The following is a 20027-nucleotide window of genomic DNA, read 5'->3' on the forward strand; positions in this document are numbered from 1 at the left end:
GTAAGTTATACATTTTCCATTTGTAAAGGAAATGTTTATTTGACATGTTTTATTTACTAAACCCCACCAAAGAAATTAATGTGATTTGCAAGCAGTGCAGAGAGAAAAGGTGCAGAGCCAATATGATCTTAATAATAAACCAATTTAAGCGAAATAGTGACCTTGATATTAAACAAACATAAGTAATAAGAACACAAAGAGGATTATTTTTTGTCAGGTCACCTGATAATGGAAAATGACAGGCATGACATGAATAAATTATAGATTAGCCTATGTATTATTGCTATGGTATGTCAAAAAGGTCTCCAGCCTGGCAGCTGTAGCTAGTGTGTCAGATAACTTATTTTGGAGTTTCAAGATAATGTAATGCAAGGCTTGCCTGTGGACCGAGTTTTAGTTGTAAAAAACAAAACAAAATGTTGTTCATGCAGTTACCCACAGGAGGGCGTTTATATTGGTACAGGAGCAGCATTAGACAGCCCTTTGTTTTTATAATTAATACACTTTTTGTCCACATGGGTGAGGCACATTGAGGATCTCAGAGGACACCTCCTCATCAGTGACACAGAGGAAGATCCCTTCACTGAGTCTGTTGGTGGAAAACTGGAGAACATTTCCCATGATGCTGTATTTTCAGGAAAACGTGTGTTTCTCATTATTTAAAAAAAAAACCACCAACAACAACAACAGAACTTTTCTATACTATCGTTTTCTGTTCATATTTTCATACTATTGTGGTTCATGCAGATACACTTAAGGCCAGAAATTAACTTATCCAAAACACAAGCTTTGGATAAGTATACTGATAGCGGAATGACCAAAACTGAAGTGCAGTTATTCATCCGCTGCACTAGGCGGCGTGAGCGGGTTTCACTGTCGGAGTAACACCTTTGGATACTTGACGACGCTTCACGCTTGATGACAGTCGCTGTCGCTTACAGCAGTGCAGATGACAGCTATTAATATCACACACAACTGTACCTGTTTCAGCAAATAAACCGACACACACCGGTAAGTAACTTTACACATAAAGATAATGTATTTAGTCAAATGAGTATCTCGCGCTAAACTCTGTCAGGCCATTTAGGCTTTGTTTACATGCTGCTGAACTCCCTCAGACCTTCAGAAGAACAAATGAATCGTTAGTTGTTGCGTTTAATGTGTAATCTTTCATTGATTCGACATATGATATTCATATTATAAAGTAGAATGGTAAGGACTCGTGGTTTTTGTGCCTGCTGTTGTGTTTCTTTATGTAATCTACTGGATTGATTTATTAGAATCATAGCAGGGAGGTTAAGTGACTTTTGACTTCAAGTCATGATGCAAAGGTCGCCTTTGGTATGGAAGTACCTTAGGGCCATACAAATAAATGTATCCTAAGACACAAGTGAGATCACATTTTGTAAGTTCAGAAAAAGACCCAAATATATCCTATTCATACGCCTATTCATTCTTTTTTCTCACATGAATAGGGTAAAAAATTTAACCTTTAGATATCACCATGGAAATTACTGAGTTGAGTACTTATATCAAGACAAACAAAAAATGTATTACAAGTCTTTTTTAAATTGTTTGTTAACATGGACAAACGGTGCATAATCTAATTACAGATGTGCTAATTTGTATAAATACCACAACAGATCTAAACATTGGGTACAGCGTTTTTAAAACATTCAGAGATTCAGTCAGTCATGGAGGGGTCTTGAATCAGCCTGAAGGGGTTGTTATTCGCTATAACAACCGCCTCTCTATACATTATCCCTTACTTGAGATTAATGACTTGAATTACATAGTAGGGGTGGGCGATATAGCCTCAAAATTATATCACGATATTTCAAGAATATTTGCGATAACGATATTTATGACGATATAGAAAAAAAATATACGGTTAATACGTTTTATTGGTTATTGCAGCTGGTAGGCAACAGCATTTATTAGTGCAAACAAAACCATAACATAACATTTTAGTTTAACAATAACTAATGTAATTTATGCCATGGTTTGTCTGAATTTTTGATTCTTATTGGCTGGAAGGTGTGCAATAAAATCATTTAATGCACAGGTAGTTCCAAGTCAGATGAATCCTCGTTCTATTTGAATGCGCTTTCATTTCAGGTGTGTTTACTTTAGACGGAGCACAGTAATCGGTTTAAAAGTCTGAAAGTCCGAATAAAAGTGCTGCATATAAACACTGCTTTCATAAGGATACACTAATATTTCTGAAGTGTAAAACTTTTTATTTTGTAACAAGTTATGAAGATAAATGTTGGAATAATGACACAGACATAGCCTGGCTACGCCATCTCATCTGACAGCGTTTGTCCCAGGCACTTTCTACTTCAACTGCGCCTGACAGAAGAATTTATTTTTCTGAGGTGTTTCTTACAGCAACACCAGATGGGTTTAGACAATGTCTCGTGTAAACTGTCCACAGAATCGTTTAATCGGAATTATTTTAATCGGAATGACATAAAAGTGTGTATGTAAACGGGGCTATTGAAGCGCACACACACACACACGCGCATGTGCGCGTCACTCGCATTCAGAGAGCAGAGATCGCGCTGCACATTCATGAGCACAAAAACTTGTTATTAATGCCGCCCCGCGACTTTTAGCAATAAAATAGCTAAGTTACAGGATCACTACATTATATTTCTCAGCAACGATGGGGTTACATCACTATTTTCAGTAATAAACCCACATCTTCATTAAGAGAGACGCACACAGTGAACACACACAGTCACACAGGTACGAATCTCTCTCTCTCTCTCTCTCTCTCTCTCTCTCTCTCTCTCTCTCTCTCTCTCTCTCTCATTAATTCAAATAAATGCTATAATCCATTAATTCAAATAAATGTAATCTTACGCACTTTATCTCTGTGTCTGATTCAAAGAAGGCAGAATGCTAGATCTAACGAGCCGTAACTGACGAAAATAACTGTCAATGTAACCCTTCCGGTCAAATATTGCGCTGCAAACATCAATAGCAGCTTAAGTTGTCAATGTTTAGTCAGTTGTCAAGAGGCTGACCTCTTGTAACCAAGTAGCTCCCTTTTTAGGTACTAAGTCGTTATCGGAGGCTGACATGCTGCTCTGACAGGTGTTGTTGTTGTGCGCGCTACGGAATGTAAATGCGCCATACGCCATTGAGTCGCTATTTCATTGATATCGCGATATGACACTTTTTTATCATGTAAAAATGTATACCGGTATTATCGTGGACAGTATGAAATGGCACACCCCTATTACATAGCCTACATGGCAGTGTAATGACTACAACAATCCATGAATCCATATCTTAAGACAGCTAACAAGTTATTTGCTGCTTCTAGCCGTGTTAGCTTTCCAATGAAACTATTCGCTAATCCTAAACTTGACATCGTTTCACCAAAAATAGTCGTACAACAGCTCAACACACATCCAGATGTTCCCAATAAATTGTAGTTGATCACCAGGTATGTTTTATTAATGTATATTAATGAATAATCCATGTAGGAAAAACAAAAGGACATTTTTCTTACCTGAGGGACAGCTTAGTGACAGTTGAGAGTTGACAGTTGAATTAATGACTGACTGAATCTCTGAATGTTTTAAAAAACGCTGTACCCAATGTTTAGATCTGTTGTGGTATTTATGCAAATTAGCACATCTGTAATTAGATTATGCACCGTTTGTCCATGTTAACAAACAATTTAAAAAAGACTTGTAATACATTTTTTGTTTGTCTTGATATAAGTACTCAACTCAGTAATTTTCATGGTGATATCTAAAGGTTAAATTTTTTTACCCTATTCATGTGAGAAAAAGAATGAATAGGCGTATGAATATGATATATTTGGGTCTTTTTCTGAACTTACAAAGTGTGATCTCACATGTGTCTTAGGATAAATTTATTTGTATGACCCTAAGGTACTTCCATACCAAAGGCGACCTTTGCATCATGACTTGAAGTCAAAGGCCTATTTTTTGGGCTTAACCTCCCTACTATCAGTTGGGAGTAAAGCTCTGATGTTCTGCTGCTTCGTGGTTTTGTAGAGTTGCTTTGCTTTTAATGAAAACCATCATATACACACAGTCCAGAACAGAGCAGAGCTAAAACCATGAGCAGGAAACCAGCCTTTTAGGATTACTCTTGTTTATTGTGAGGGAAAGGTTCATCTTCATTTTATTTGAATTAAAATAATATTATTGATACTGAGGTATAATAAACGTATTAAAAGATGTAAATGGAATATAAATTGAAAGGCTAAAGGTGTACACTGTGAAAAATATATTGCTGAGTCTTTAGACTAACTTTCACATTCTCATTTGTTAGATTTAGAATATGGAGTAATGTCTTTTTTTGTTTTTGTCTTTCCTTGCAGAAGGAATGTGCCAGCAGAAGCAGAGCTCAGAGTCGTGTGGACAGACATCGGCTGTAATGATGGCCTTCTGCTCATGGACAGGTAATGTATATAATGTGTGTGTGTGTGTGTGTGTGTGTGTGTGTGTTTGACTGCTGAACATGTAGGTTCCCATCATTTTCTTTTTGAGGGGTCACCCCTTTATAAATCAAATGATGGGAACCTAAACGGGTGGGGAAGGGACGGCGGTTGAACATTTTTATATAAATTAAATTTATTTTTTTTTCCTTTCTGTCCAAAAGTATAACCCCTGCTGGAGATTGTCCCGGAAGCTCCGGGGGGAGACCGCACCGGTATCCCCCTCGTTTGGGCGCCCCACTCATACCACACACACACACCAGTCACTCTTATCGCGGAGATCTGGCTGGGATCGAACCAGCAACCTCTGAACCCGTGAGGCAGCGCTCATCCCTGTGAGCCACAGATCTCTTGTCTCTACATGTGCAGGAACTTATACTTCACTGTTATCCTGAGAGTTTCCAATAAAGCAGTTAAAGTGAGATTTGAACCCGTGTCTTCATCACAGCCTCGTCTTCAGAGAGTGTGTGTTTATCCACTCGCCCATCATGGATCTTGTGACAGTGACTGGTTTTCAGGACATCTTGTCTAATGAGAAGAGTTTAAAGTCTGCAATAGTGGGATTTGAACTCAGGACCAACTCTTTCTCTCCTGAGCCACTGAGAATGTGGAGATGAGGAGTGTTTGAACAGGTTTTATCCAGAGCTTTGTGTTAAATGAGGAATAACTTTGGCAAATGTGGGATTTGAACCAGGACTTTCAGGTTTGAAAGTGAGACAACTATCCGCTGCGCCACAGAGCCTGTGAGGCAATGATGTTGTTTTAGTTTTAAAGTTCATCTTAACGTATGTTTGAGCTGTAAAAGATGCTCATCATTGATGGAGAACTCATTGATACTCTGTCCAGAAATAAACACACACAACATGTTGCAAAGTGTTTCTTTAGATTTATTATTCAATTGTGAGAAAACCAGAGCTACTCTGTTTGACATTAAAATATGAGAACTGATATATACACTAAATATACGTTATAATACATTTAAGCTATTCTTTGTATCAACTGTATCAGTATCTGTGTGTCATTTCGTTGTGTCCTATCTTTTTAAATAAACATATGCCAAAAACTCGGATGATCTAAAAGTTTGCCCTCCTGTGGTGATTTGTGTGAATGACACCACTGCAAATCGAGTCTGATAAACATAAAAGTTATTTGTTTTTTTAATGCTTTATTTTCGACAAAAAGCATGTACAAAGTCCTCATTGTATAACAAAGCTTATTTCACATGTCTCAACATAAAAGAACAAGAAACAAATAACATAAAACAAAATATAGGAGAGAGGGTACATAATAATAATTTACATATAAATATATATTCTATAATCTATAGTATACATATAATTACATTTGTATTATAATCCAATGATAAGACAGAAAATATATTCTGCATGTAAGCACCACTAAATACTTTCACTTTCTGAGAAAATGGTCAAGGAGGAACATATATTAATCGTTTTAACTGCTTTACTATTTTTAGATTTTGACATCATATCAATATACATTTTAATCTCTTTTTCAATGACTATAAAAAGCGGTTTGATAAACATACAAGTGTTTGCCCTCCTGTGGTGATGTTTGTGAATTACACAACTGCAAATCGAATCTAACTTACATGGGATTTTTCTTCTGTCCTCTGTTCTTCTGTTAAAATACAAACAAAAGACCAAACTCTCGTTTTTATAACGCGAAAGTAAAGGTCAGTTTCTCCTCCGCTCCTCTAAGCGGCAGAAGCGGTTTCTCCTTCAGTCTGACTCTTCGGCTGCTTGACAACATGACGCTCGATGACAGTCACAACAACACGTGCAGATCCTGCAGATGAGATGACAGCTCTAAATGTGACTTTAACAGCACATATTCCTGGACAAACTGCAAATAAAACCGACACACAGACGGATAAGATGAAGGACCGAGTGTCACGCGACACACCTGTAAGTAACTTTCCCCATAAAGTCAATTTCTGTCGTCAAATGACCTGCACGCGCTATAGAGCAAATCTCTCGCTAGTGTTTCCTGTTCAGTCTCTGAATGAATCGCCTCTGATATTCACACTATAAAGTGGAATAAGAAGGACTCTGTTGATATTGCAGTGGTTTCTGGGTTGATGTGAGAGTCAGCAGGAGTTTGTGGAGCTCTGATGTTGTCCTGCTGCTTCAGGCTTTTCTACTTCCTGTTATGACTGGAGTATGAGAGGAAACACAGGAGCGTCTCAATCAGCTCTAGTTCAGTAGTCAGGACTGATCAGGACAGACATAAGGCAATGGGCTGACCCCCTAACCAGTGCCCTGACTACTGATCTAGGGAGAGGATTGAGACGCACCCACAGCCTTTAGATGGTACTTTAATGAAAAATGTCACAATATTACTACAAGCATGAAACAAAGTAAAGAGCAGTGCCATTGCGCTTGGTTTTCATTGTGTATCATTTCTGTAATGTTGTTGTGATGTTTTGTAGGTCTGGCTTTCTTTGAATGTTGATTTAGTTTTTATTTCGTATTCAGTGTTTTCATAAATTTGTCAGTCACTGAATGAATATCATCATCAGAACTAAAACGAGACGATTGATACAGCATTACTGATGTAAAACAGATGAAAAATTAGACTATTTTGTTCATTCTAATGTTTCTCTAGATATTCAGTGTGTAATGATGTGTGTGTGTGTCTGTGACTCTACAGGATCAGTGATGTGTGTTGTGGAGCGTAAACCCGGCCAGCAGAAGCAGAGCTCAGAGTCGTGCGGACAGACATCGGCTGTAATGATGGCCTTCTGCTCATGGACAGGTAATGTATATAATGTGTGTGTGTGTGTGTGTGTGTTTGACTGCTGAACATGTAGGTTCCCATCATTTTCTTTTTGAGGGGTCACCCCTTTATAAAGCAAATGATGGGAACCTAAACGGGTGGGGAAGGGACGGCGGTTGAACATTTTTATATAAATTAAATTTATTTTTTTCCTTTCTGTCCAAAAGTATAACCCCTGCTGGAGATTGTCCCGGAAGCTCCGGGGGGAGACCGCACCGGTATCCCCCTCGTTTGGGCGCCCCACTCATACCACACACACACCACACACACCAGTCACTCTTATCGCGGAGATCTGGCTGGGATCGAACCAGCAACCTCTGAACCCGTGAGGCAGCGCTCATCCCTGTGAGCCACAGATCTCTTGTCTCTACATGTGCAGGAACTTATACTTCACTGTTATCCTGAGAGTTTCCAATAAAGCAGTTAAAGTGAGATTTGAGCCCATGTCTTCATCACAGCCTCGTCCTCAGAGAGTGTGTGTTTATCCACTCGCCCATCATGGATCTTGTGCCAGTGACTGGTTTTCAGGACATCTTGTCTAATGAGAAGAGTTTAAAGTCTGCAATAGTGGGATTTGAACTCAGGACGCTGTGATTGAAACACAACTCTTTCTCTCCTGAGCCACTGAGACTGTGGAGATGAGGAGTGTTTGAACAGGTTTTATCCAGAGCTTTGTGTTAAATGAGGAATAACTTTAGCAAATGTGGGATTTGAACCAGGACTTTCAGGTTTGAAAGTGAAACGACTATCTGCTGCGCCACAGAGCCTGTGAGGCAATGATGTTGTTTTAGTTTTAAAGTTCATCTTAACGTTTGTTTGAGCTGTAAAAGATGCTCATCATTGATGGAGAACTCATTGATACTCTGTCCAGAAATAAACACACACAACATGTTGCAAAGTGTTTCTTTAGATTTATTATTCAGTTGTGAGAAAACCAGAGCTACTCTGTTTGACATTTGACATTAAAATATGAGAACTGACATATTCACTAAATATACGTTATAATAAATTTAAGTTATTCTTTGTATCAACTGTATCAGTATCTATGTGTCATGTTGTTGTGTCCTATCTTTTTAAATAAATATATATGCCAAAAAGTCAGATGATCTAAAAGTTTGCCCTCCTGTGGTGATTTGTGTGATTTACATTTATGCATTTAGCAGACGCTTTTATCGAAAGTGACTTACATCTGGGGAGTACAGGAAGCAATCCATCATGAAGAGTCGAATAAACGCATAAAGTGCCTGAAATACTAAGGCTGTGTACATTGCTCAGTGTAGCACAGGCTAGAGTAGGGAGGGAAAATGGGGAAGAAAGAAAAAATATTTTTTTTGTCGTTGTTGCTGTCTTTTGAATGTTGTCAATGATTCTGCGTTTCGGATGGCGGTGGGAAGATTGTTCCACCAGTCGGGAACGTTGAATGAAAATGTTCTGGAAAGGGATTTCATGCCTCTCTGTGATGGTACCACAAGACGTCGCTCCTTAGCTGAGCAAAGGCTTCTGCTGGGGGTGAATTACACCACTGCAAATCGAGTCTAATGAACTTTTAAAAATGTCGCCCTCCTGTGGTGATTTGAGTGAATTACACCACTGCAAATTGAGTGTAAAGAAAAATAGATTTTTTTTTTCTATCATCTCTGCTCATCTCTTAAAATACATTTACATACACGAAAGACCAGACTTTCTCGTTTTTATATCGCGAAAGTAAAGGTCAGTTTCTCCTCCGCTCCTCTAGGCGGCAGAAGCGGTTTCTCCTTCAGTCTGACTCTTCGGCTGCTTGACAACATGACGCTCGATGACAGTCACAACAACACGTGCAGATCCTGCAGATGAGATGACAGCTCTTAATGTGACTTTAACAGCACATATTCCTGGACAAACTGCAAATAAAACCGACACACAGACGGATAAGATGAAGGACCGAGTGTCACGCGACACACCTGTAAGTAACTTTCCCCATAAAGTCAATTTCTCTCGTCAAATGACCTGCACGCGCTATAGAGCAAATCTCTCGCTAGTGTTTCCTGTTCAGTCTCTGAATGAATCGCCTGTGATATTCACACTATAAAGTGGAATAAGAAGGACTCTGTTGATATTGCAGTGGTTTCTGGGTTGATGTGAGAGTCAGCAGGAGTTTGTGGAGCTCTGATGTTGTCCTGCCGCTTCAGGCTTTTCTACTTCCTGTTATGACTGGAGTATGAGAGGAAACACAGGTGCGTCTCAATCAGCTCTAGTTCAGTAGTCAGGACTGATCAGGACAGACATAAGGCAATGGGCTGACCCCCTAACCAGTGCCCTGACTACTGATCTAGGGAGAGGATTGAGACGCACCCACAGCCTTTAGATGGTACTTTAATGAAAAATGTCACAATATTACTACAAGCATGAAACAAAGTAAAGAGCAGTGACATTGCGCTTGGTTTTCATTGTGTATCATTTCTGTAATGTTGTTGTGATGTTTTGTAGGTCTGGCTTTCTTTGAATGTTGATTTAGTTTTTATTTCTTATTCAGTGTTTTCATAATTTCGTCAGTCACTGAATGAATATCATCATCAGAACTAAAACGAGACGATTGATACAGCATTACTGATGTAAAACAGATGAAAATTTAGACTATTTTGTTCATTCTAATGTTTCTCTAGATATTCAGTGTGTAATGATGTGTGTGTGTGCTGTGACTCTACAGGATCAGTGATGTGTGTTGTGGAGCGTAAACCCGGCCAGCAGAAGCAGAGCTCAGAGTCGTGCGGACAGACATCGGCTGTAATGATGGCCTTCTGCTCATGGACAGGTAATGTATATAGTGTGTGTGTGTGTGTGTGTGTGTGTGTGTGTGTGTGTGTGTGTGTGTGTGTGTGTGTGTGTGTGTGTGTGTGTGTGTGTGTGTGTGTGTGTGTGTGTGTGTGTGTGTGTGTGTGTGTGTGTGTGTGTGTGTGTGTGTGTGTGTGTTTGTTTGACTGCTGAACATGTAGGTTCCCATCATTTTCTTTTTGAGGGGTCACCCCTTTATAAAGCAAATGATGGGAACCTAAACGGGTGGGGAAGGGACGGCGGTTGAACATTTTTATATAAGTTAAATTTATTTTTTTCCTTTCTGTCCAAAAGTATAACCCCTGCTGGAGATTGTCCCGGAAGCTCCGGGGGGAGACCGCACCAGTATCCCCCTCGTTTGGGCGCCCCACTCACACCACACACACCAGTCACTCTTATCGCGGAGATCTGGCTGGGATCGAACCAGCAACCTCTGAACCCGTGAGGCAGCGCTCATCCCTGTGAGCCACAGATCTCTTGTCTCTACATGTGCAGGAACTTATACTTCACTGTTATCCTGAGAGTTTCCAATAAAGCAGTTAAAGTGAGATTTGAACCCGTGTCTTCATCACAGCCTCGTCCTCAGAGAGTGTGTGTTTATCCACTCGCCCATCATGGATCTTGTGACAGTGACTGGTTTTCAGGACATCTTGTCTAATGAGAAGAGTTTAAAGTCTGCAATAGTGGGATTTGAACTCAGGACGCTGCGATTGAAACACAACTCTTTCTCTCCTGAGCCACTGAGACTGGAGGTGATGAGTGTTTTGAACGGGATTGATCCAGAGATTTGTGTTAAATGAGGAATAACTTTAGCAAATGTGGGATTTGAACCAGGACTTTCAGGTTTGAGAGTGAGACGACTATCCGCTGCGCCACAGAGCCTGTGAGGCCATGATGTTGTTTTAGATTTAAAGTTCATCTTAACGTATTTTTGAGCTGTAAAAGATGCTCATCATTGATGGAGAACTCATTGATACTCTGTCCAGTTATAAACACACACAACATGTTGCAAAGTGTTTCTTTAGATTTATTATTCAATTGTGAGAAAACCAGAGCTAATCTTCTTTTTTTTCTGTTTCATGTGTGAAAAGTTGTTTGACATTTGACAATCATTATCATTTAAGTTATTCTTTGTATCAACTGGATCCGTATCTGTGTGTGATTTTGTTGTGTCCTATCTTTTGAAATAAATATATATGCCAAAAAGTCAGATGATCTACAAGTTTGCCCTCCTGTGGTGATTTGTGTGAATTACACCCCTGCAAATAAAGTCTAAAGAACCTAAAATTATTTCGCCCTCCTGTGGTGATTTGTGTGAATTATACCACTGCAAATCAAGTGTAAAGAACTTAAAATTGTTTCACCCTCCTGTGGTGATTGTGTGAATTACACCACTGCAAATTGAGTCTAAATTACTTAAAATTGTTTCGCCATCCTTTGGTGATTTGTGTGAATTACACCACTGCAAATTGAGTCTAATGAACTTAAATGGAATTTTCTTCTGTCATCTCTGCTCATCTGTTAAAATACATTTATATACACGAAAGACCAGACTTTGGGGTGTTTTAATAATACGAAAGTTAAATGCAGTTCCCTTTCGAGAGTACTCTCATATTGCGTAGCATACGCTAAGGGAAACTCCTTTCCTCGAGAATATGAAGCAAAAATTGTATCCTTCGAATTTGATCTATGTAAAGCGCAGTGCAGCAGAGCGTGCCTACCTGCTGATTGGCTGTGCTGCGGCAACTGCAGGAACCTATGGCGAGGTGGCTGAGCGGGAGGATCAATGAGGTGACTACCTGAACTCCCGCCTTAATAGCCTTCATTTTCATATTGAGTCTATAAAAGACAGTGTCTAGCCATAGGATTCAGATTTAATCTCCTTAAGCGGACTTACCCTTCGCTGATCTCCGGAAACTTTGAAGCCGACATAAAAAAAAAAACCCAGCGGAACTACTCTGCAGCCCTGAGGACGTTGGATTCCTTATCTGGACTCCGCCTTCAGCCATCTGCTGTTCCAGATCAACACCGCAAAGAGCGCACTGTCTCCAACCCAGAATATTTCCTTTCGGGGAACATTCATAGACTCGATACGGATGAGAGCGCAGCTTACGTCACAGCACGCGCTCTCCCTTCAGAGCCTGGCAGCGTCATTCGAGGCTGGCGCTTACACTCCTCTCAAAGGTTTTCAGAGGATGTTAGGCCTTATGGCCTCGGCACCAGCAGGGCTCGAACTGGGTCTATTACACATGCGCCCCGTCCAACGCTGGCTAAATTCCCGCGTTCCACCCCGTGCGTAGCGTTCGGGCCGGTTAAGCGTGAAAGTGAACCACAGCTGTATCAAAGCTCTGGCTCCTTAGAAAGTGACCGCCTGGTACCAGTCGGGTGTGAGTATGGGCACAGAGACGAAATGGAAAGTGGTCTTGACAGATGCATCCAACCTAGGGCACGAGGGCAAGCCATCCTCTGGCCTTTGGTCAGTATCGGAGAAACGGCTGCACATAAACTGTCTAGAGATGAAAGCGGTCCCTTTCCTCCCATATTTAAAGGATCACCAGGTCCTGGTCCGAACGGACAACATGTCGGTGGTATATAAATCGCCAGGGCGGCCTGAGATCAAACAGCCTGCACTCCATGGCGAAACATCTCCTTTTATGGGCACAGGACAACCTGAGCTCTCTGAGAGCAGCTCATGTGCCAGGTATTCTGAATCAGGGTCTGGATATGTTATCCAGAGGCAACATTTCCCAGGGAAATGGTCTCTTCACCCACAAACGATTCAGCTGATTTGGAGCATCTTCAGCGAGGCAAAGGTCGATCTGTTCGCCTCAGAAGACAATACTCATTGCCCAGCAATTTTCTCCAAGCACAGGGATGCGCTGGGCCACGACTGGCCCAGACAATCCGCTGTATGCTTTTCCTCCTTCTTCACGATAATACCTCAGGTCATCAAAAGGATCAAGGTAAATAAATGTGCAGTGCTCTTGATAGCCCTGCTATGGAAAACCAAATATGGTTCTCTGAATGGACTCATATGCCAGACACAGCCCCATTGCCAGCAGAGATTGTCACGGTGGATAGTAGACGCTATCTCACTGGCTTAAGAATCAAAAGGCCTCGGCTGCCCTATAGGCATCAAAGCTCATTCTACTAGAGGCATGGCCTCGTTGTGGGCTTGGTCAAGTGGCATACCACTGGAAGATATCTGTGCGGCGGCAGGCTGGGCCTCGCCATCCACTTTTATCAGATTTTATAATTTGGAGGTCCCTGCTTTACAAGATGGGATTCTTTCCATTATAAACGTATAAAAACCTATGTGCAACACAAGCATACGTTTTAAGGCCGACTTATTTACATACTATAAGGCCCAACGTCCGGTCAAAAGTCTAATAACCCATATATTTATGAGATTCTCATGGATTAGGCCGATTATATCCGGCATAATTTTATTGGGTTTCCCTTGTATACCCTCATGTGAGGCTCACCACGGTTGGCCTCTTGGGGGTTCATTTCACTTATCTCTGCTAGGTGCCTGTGTTTTCACCACAGACCTTAGTGGGAGTTTGATTAAAGCATGCACTGCATTTTGCCTTGCATCCCCTAGTGTATGCTACGCAATACGAGAGTACTCTCGAAAGGGAACGCCTCGGTTACTCACGTAACCTCGGTTCCCTGAGAGAAGGGAACGAGTATTGTGTAGCTTGCCATGCTTGTGCTTTGCCCAGGGTATCGCTTCAGTCGATCTTTAAACCTGAATCATATGGCTAGACACAGTCTTTTATAGACTCGATATGCAAATTCAGGCGGGCTATTTAGGCGGGATTTCAGGTAGTCACCTCATTGGTCCTCTTGCTCAGCCGCCTCGCCATAGGTTCCTGCAGTTGCCGCAGCACAGCCAATCAGCGCATAGGCACGCTCTGCTGTATCCGCTGTGTAGCTGCACTGCGCTTTACATAGATAAAATTATAAGGATAAAATTTTGCTTTATATTCTCGAGGAAAGGAGTTTCCCCTGGTGTATGCTACGCAATGCTCTTTCCCTTCTCTCAGGGAACTCTGGTTATGAGAGTAACCGAGTCGTTTTCCCTCCGCTCCACCAGGCGGCAGAAGCGGTTTCACCTTCAGTCTGACACTTCGGCTGCTTGACAACATGACGCTTGATGACAGTCACAACAACACGTGCAGATCCTGCAGATGAGCTTTAACAGCACATATTCCAGAACAAACTGTAAATAAAACCGACACACAGACGGATAAAATGAAGGACCAAGTGTCACACGACTCACCTGTAAGTAACTTTCCGCATAAAGTCAATTTCTCTTGCACAGGCTATAGAGCAAACCTCTCGCTAGTTTTAGCGTTTCCTGTTCAGTCTCTGAATGAATCGCCTCTGATATTCACACTATAAAGTGGAATAAGAAGGACTCTGTTGATATTGCAGTGGTTTCTGGGTTGATGTGAGAGTCAGCAGGAGTTTGTGGAGCTCTGATGTTGTCCTGCTGCTTCAGGCTTTTCTACTTCCTGTTATGACTGGAGTATGAGAGGAAACACAGCCTTTAAAATGTTACTTTAATTAAAAATGTCACAATATTATTAGAAGCATGAAACAAAGTAAAGGGCAGTGGCATTGCGCTTGGTTTTCACTGTGTATAATTTCTGTAATCTTGTTGTGACGTTTTGTCGATCTGGCATTCTTTGAATGGGGATTTAGTTTTTATTTCTTATTCAGTGTTTTCATAATTTGAAACAAAGCTTGTAAGACAGTCATTGAATTAATAGCATCATCAGAACTAAAACGAGACGATTGATACAGCATTACTGATGTATAACAGATTTCATTTTTAAAATACTCTCTTTTTTTTAGATATACAATCTGTGATGATGTCTTTATTTATGCTGTGACGTGTTGTGGAGCATAAACCTGGCCAACAGAAGAAGCAGAGCACCCAAATCATCCTTCACACTCACAGCACACCACACTGAGATCTGGCTGGGATCGAACCAGCAACCTCTGAACCCATGAGGTAGCGCTCATACCTGTGAGCAAAAGATATCTTGTCTAGACAAGATATCTTTGGCTCACAGGTGTGGAACTTATATTTCACTGTTGATCTGTGATTTTTCAATAAACAATATAAAGCCATTGAATACACTGATGTGGGATTTGAACCCAAGCCTCAAACACAACCTAATCACCAAAGAACATGTGTTTAGTCACTTGTGCCACTGTGACTTTCACATTGAGTGCTTGAGTTTGGGCCACTTTTTTGGATATAATGACAACAATTTCACATCAGTAAAAGTGGGATTTGAGCTCAGGTCTCTATGATTAAAGCACAATGCTTTATCACCGGAGCCATTGAGTCTGGTAGGTCAATCTGTGTTTTAGATGGGGTTTTGGTAGGAGCTATGTTTTAATGTAAAGAAACATTAGCAAACATGGGACAAGACCTTGCCTTTTCCCACTTGAAAAGCAAGTATTTAACCTCTGAGCCACAGATTTCTGAAACAGAAGTCCCCAGGGGGAGACGTCTGGATATTACCTCCCCCCTTCATTTCCGACCTTCTCTCAACTCACCCGTCATTATCTGATCGCTCCTCTCGCAGCCTGTCACAGACCATGGTCAGGTGACCGTATGTTCTTCATACCACTGAGACTGGCACTTCCACACAAGCTTGTGGATGTGAACCTGGATTCTCCACATGAGAGCGACACTCACACCTCTGACACAAAATTTTTTGGGGGGCCCCCTAGATTATGATTTATTTATTCCAGAGTCACTCAAAAGAGACAAACCAGAACATCTCATGAGACTTTATCCACAATCAGATGAAAATATATGAAGACTTCAGATGCAGAAAATAAGCATTTTGTCAGGCTCCTATGTATAGGTTTCTACCTAAGTACCGGTACTTCTGAATGGGCTGAGGCTGGGATTTAGTGGGTTTGAAGTGAAAGTATTTTATGAACGTATACTATATACGGAGAGCATTCACTCAGTATCGTTATCTCATTTTTGACCGAAGTTGCTTTTAGAGGCTTTTGCATCTGAACTCTTAATTTCAGTTTCACATCTTTAGCACATAGTGACATGCGACTATTACTTATACTATCATATTTAGTCTTTGTATAGACTGGATGATTCTCTTGTGCATTGTTGCAATCTATGTCATGATTTGTTTAAATAAGGCTTTGCATGCAACTGGTGCAACTTATTTGTATGGCTGAAACTAGAGCCAAAGGACACCCTTGTATTGTACAAGTTATTTTGCATTGATTCAAAATGTACCTTGATTAAACAATGTCACTTGTAAATTGTTGTGTTCGAGTCTATAATTTGTTATAAATAATTTAATAAACTGAATAATCAGTATACTGAATAATACTCCTGTGGGGAATTTTGTGAATTACACCATCATATTTACTCTTTGTATAGACTGTATAGCTAATTCTGATTTGTTCAAATAAATATACTATTTAAAAAAAAAGAGTAAAGTAGATTTGAAGTAAATTCCAATGTACACAACCTATGTGTAGTAGCCTACACAAAAATTCAGATTCTCAGAATTAGGAACATTTCTGTTTTCTTTATCAATATTTTCAAACATTGTACATTTAGACTGTATGTAAAATGATGTGGAAAAAGTAGCCTATTTAATTAGTTACTCAATCCAAAGATTAAACAACTACAAGCCAAATATACTTGGCTTGTATATAATTACTCACAAACCCGTAAGACCTTCATTCATCTTTGGAACACAAATTAAAATATTTTTGATGAAATCTGAGAGCTCTCTGACCCCTCCATAGACAGCAATTTAATTAACACGTTCAATGCCCAGAAAGGTAGGAAAGACATAATTAAAATAGTCTCAATATTTTTGTTTGTTTTTTTCGCGCACAAAAAGAATTCTCGTCACTCCATAACATTAAGGTTGAACCATTGTAGTCACATGGACTATTTTATCAATGTCTTTACTACCTTTCTGGGCCTTGAAAGTGGTAATTCAATTGCTGTCTGGGAGTCAGAGAGCTCTCAGATTTCATAAAAAATATCTTAATATGATATATGAACGAAGGTCTAAGGGGTTTGGAACGACATGAGGGTGAGTAATAATGACAGAATTTTCATATTTGGGTGAACTATCCCTTTAATTATATACTTCTAAGTATATCTCGATCCAAAGAGTGAGAGCATTCCGATTTTCGGACTTAAATTGAACATTTGTGGAAAGGTAATTGTTAACTTTTTCAAATGTAGATCATGTCTACAATGTATCAAACTATTGCATGTTTCATGTGAGTCTAGTAACATGCAGACATTACTTGAACATTCTTATGTCACCCACATGCAAACCTCTCTGAGCTGAATTTTAATGTTTATGAGTGTAGTTGTTACAAGCAGGTCTCACTCTTCTCCCATTTGCCATCTGTCAGTGCTTTATGTACATTGCAAGAAGCAGCCAAACCCAAACAAATGCATGTTTCAGACAGAGATTTGCATTGGTTTGCCTTGAAAACTATACATTTCATGTGTACAACTATATGACATTAAAGTAAGTTGCTGAAGCCAATTGAAGCACAGCACCTTATAAGGCAATTAAAGAACAAGCAGAAACATCCCACAAAGACATTTAAATCTAGAATATGATATGTTAACTTTTTTTGGTAGTTATTATTTGTGAGTAAATCTACAGTATGGAGTAATATCCCAGATTAGCAGATATGTGTGTGAGGAGCAGGTCATCTGAGAACAACAACTGTTTCTTACGGAGCACCTAAAGCGACATGTTGGAGGAAAAAATAGGATATGGGAAAAATATTTCAAAACGTTTGCATTCGCTCACAATACTTTTGTGTTCCCCTGAGAAACTTTACGTTTGCTCACAATACTTTTTTGTTCCCCTGAGAAACTTTACATTCGCTTGCAAAACTTTTGCGTTCCCCTGAGAAACTTTACGTTCGCTCGTAGTAAATTTACGTTCCTCCAAGAAACTTTACGTTCACTCGCAATACTTTTGCATTCCCTTAGAAACTTTACATTTGCGCGCAAAACTTTTGTGTTTCACTGAGAAACTTTACATTGGCGCGCAAGACTTTTGTTTCCCTGAGAAAATTTACGTTCGCTCGCAGTACATTTGCGTTCCTCCAAGAAACTTTACGTTCATTCACAATACTTTTGCATTCCCAGAGAAACTTTACATTTGCTCGCAATACTTTTGCATTCCCCAGAGAAACTTTACATTTGCGCGCAATACTTTTGCATTCCCCCGAGAAACTTTAGATTTGCACGCAATACTTTTGTGTTTCCCTGAGAAACTTTAAGTTCCCTTTCGAGGGAACTCCCACTGCATCGGTAACGACGAATTTGGGGACACTCCCTAAGCAACAGCGCGTCTGAAGTATGAATGAAATCAGGCCAATCCTGATTGGTGTTGCGTCATGACGTAACTATGACGGCATACCCGGAAGATACATATAGGGCAGCCCAGGCATAGTAATGGCAGTTATCGCTCTTCAGCATAGCGCTCTTTGTGAAATCTGTCTGTCTATTTATTGTTGTTCGTTGTGAGAAAGTGAAAAAGAAAGTGTGTGAGATGGCGACTGAGAAGGCAAGGGACTTCAAGCAGTGTGTGCACCCGTGTCCCCGCTACATGTCGGGCTCGGACACACACTCGCTTTGTGTTCAGTGCCTGGGTGTGGAGCATGCTCAGGCGGCTCTCAAGGGAGCCGCCTGTGAACATTGTGAGCGGCTCACACTCAGGCTCTTGCGTTCTCGGCTGGCCGTGTTCGATGAGGCCGGCCAGCCTCGTGAGCCCTCTGGTTCTGGACCCGCTGTTGCCGAGGCAAAGCGGCGTCGCAGATCCTGGGGCTCACAGCGGGATCTGTCAGACAGGTTTGGGACTGCTGAGGCACCTTCCCAAACTTCGTCTGATGATTCCGAGATTCTCCCTCCCCGTGTGGAAGCCCGCGCTGCGGCTTCTTCCCCCGGGGTGGAGAATCCGATGTTCATTCTCTCTGGTTCCGAGGAACCAGATGAGGTGAACATCGAAGCGGGCGGTGAAGCACCAGATGAGTCGCCACTTCACCCACCCGCTCAAGAGGAACTGGTCGAGGTTTTGACCCGTGCGGTGGCCAAATTAAGATTAGATTGGCCACAGGAAAATGAGGAAATCCAGCCACCAAGCAGGCTGGATGACCGATTCCTTTCACGCCGGGCTCAAACACCTCGCCGGGGTTTGCCTTTTTTCCCGGATTTGCACAACGAGTTGTGCAAGTCTTGGAAAAAGCCGTATTCGGCACGCGTTTCCAATCCCCCGGTATTGGACTATTCTAATGTCCTGGGGGCGCGTGAAGCCGGATACGGGACGATGCCGCGGGTGGAAGATGCGCTCGCGGGCTATCTTTCTCCCGAATCGGCATCGTCGCTGAAAGCCCCGGTACTGCCCACCAAGCCCTGCAGGGACACCTCAGCCTTGGTGGGCAGAGCCTATATGGCGGCTGGGCGGGCTGGTAGTTCCTTGCATACACTTTCCATCTTGCAAGCCTACCAGGCCGACATCCTGAAGGAGTTGGACGAGGGTGAGGGTCCCTCTCCGGGGGACATATTGGAGCTCCGGAAGACTGCGGATTTGTCTCTCCGCATCACCAAGGAGACGGCCCGCGCTGTGGGCCGCTCTATGGCATCCATGGTGACTGTGGAGAGACATCTATGGCTGAATTTATCGGGGATGAAGGAGAAGGATAAAACCTTCCTTCTGGATTCCCCGATCTCGCCTTCTGGTTTGTTCGGCGACGCTGTTAATATCGTCGTCGACAGATTCCAGGAGGCGAGGAAGCAGTCAGCAGCTTTCCGCCAATATCTCCCTCGTCGCTCCAAAGGGAAGGCTGCCTCCAGCGGGCAGCCTCAGCCGTCCACCAGTTCCTCGCACCGGCA

General features: G+C 41.4%; 3 long non-coding RNA genes across 3 annotated transcripts; all 3 read left to right on the top strand.

Moving 5' to 3' along the window:
• The first annotated feature begins 178 nt into the window (after nt 1–178).
• Nucleotides 179–5558, top strand: LOC307126873. The gene is made up of 3 exons (XR_013816557.1): nt 179–1011; nt 4367–4447; nt 4648–5558. It is a non-coding gene; the product is annotated as an uncharacterized lncRNA (long non-coding RNA).
• A 499-nt stretch (nt 5559–6057) lies between these two features.
• Nucleotides 6058–8436, top strand: LOC307127217. The gene is made up of 3 exons (XR_013816608.1): nt 6058–6408; nt 7154–7258; nt 7447–8436. It is a non-coding gene; the product is annotated as an uncharacterized lncRNA (long non-coding RNA).
• A 578-nt stretch (nt 8437–9014) lies between these two features.
• LOC307127218 lies at nt 9015–11373 on the top strand. Its single transcript, XR_013816609.1, has 3 exons — nt 9015–9221; nt 9966–10070; nt 10385–11373. It is a non-coding gene; the product is annotated as an uncharacterized lncRNA (long non-coding RNA).
• The last annotated feature ends 8654 nt before the right edge of the window (nt 11374–20027 follow it).

Source organism: Gobio gobio (genome assembly GCF_949357685.1).
Source record: "Gobio gobio genome assembly, chromosome: 5".
Classification (NCBI taxonomy): domain Eukaryota; kingdom Metazoa; phylum Chordata; class Actinopteri; order Cypriniformes; family Gobionidae; genus Gobio; species Gobio gobio.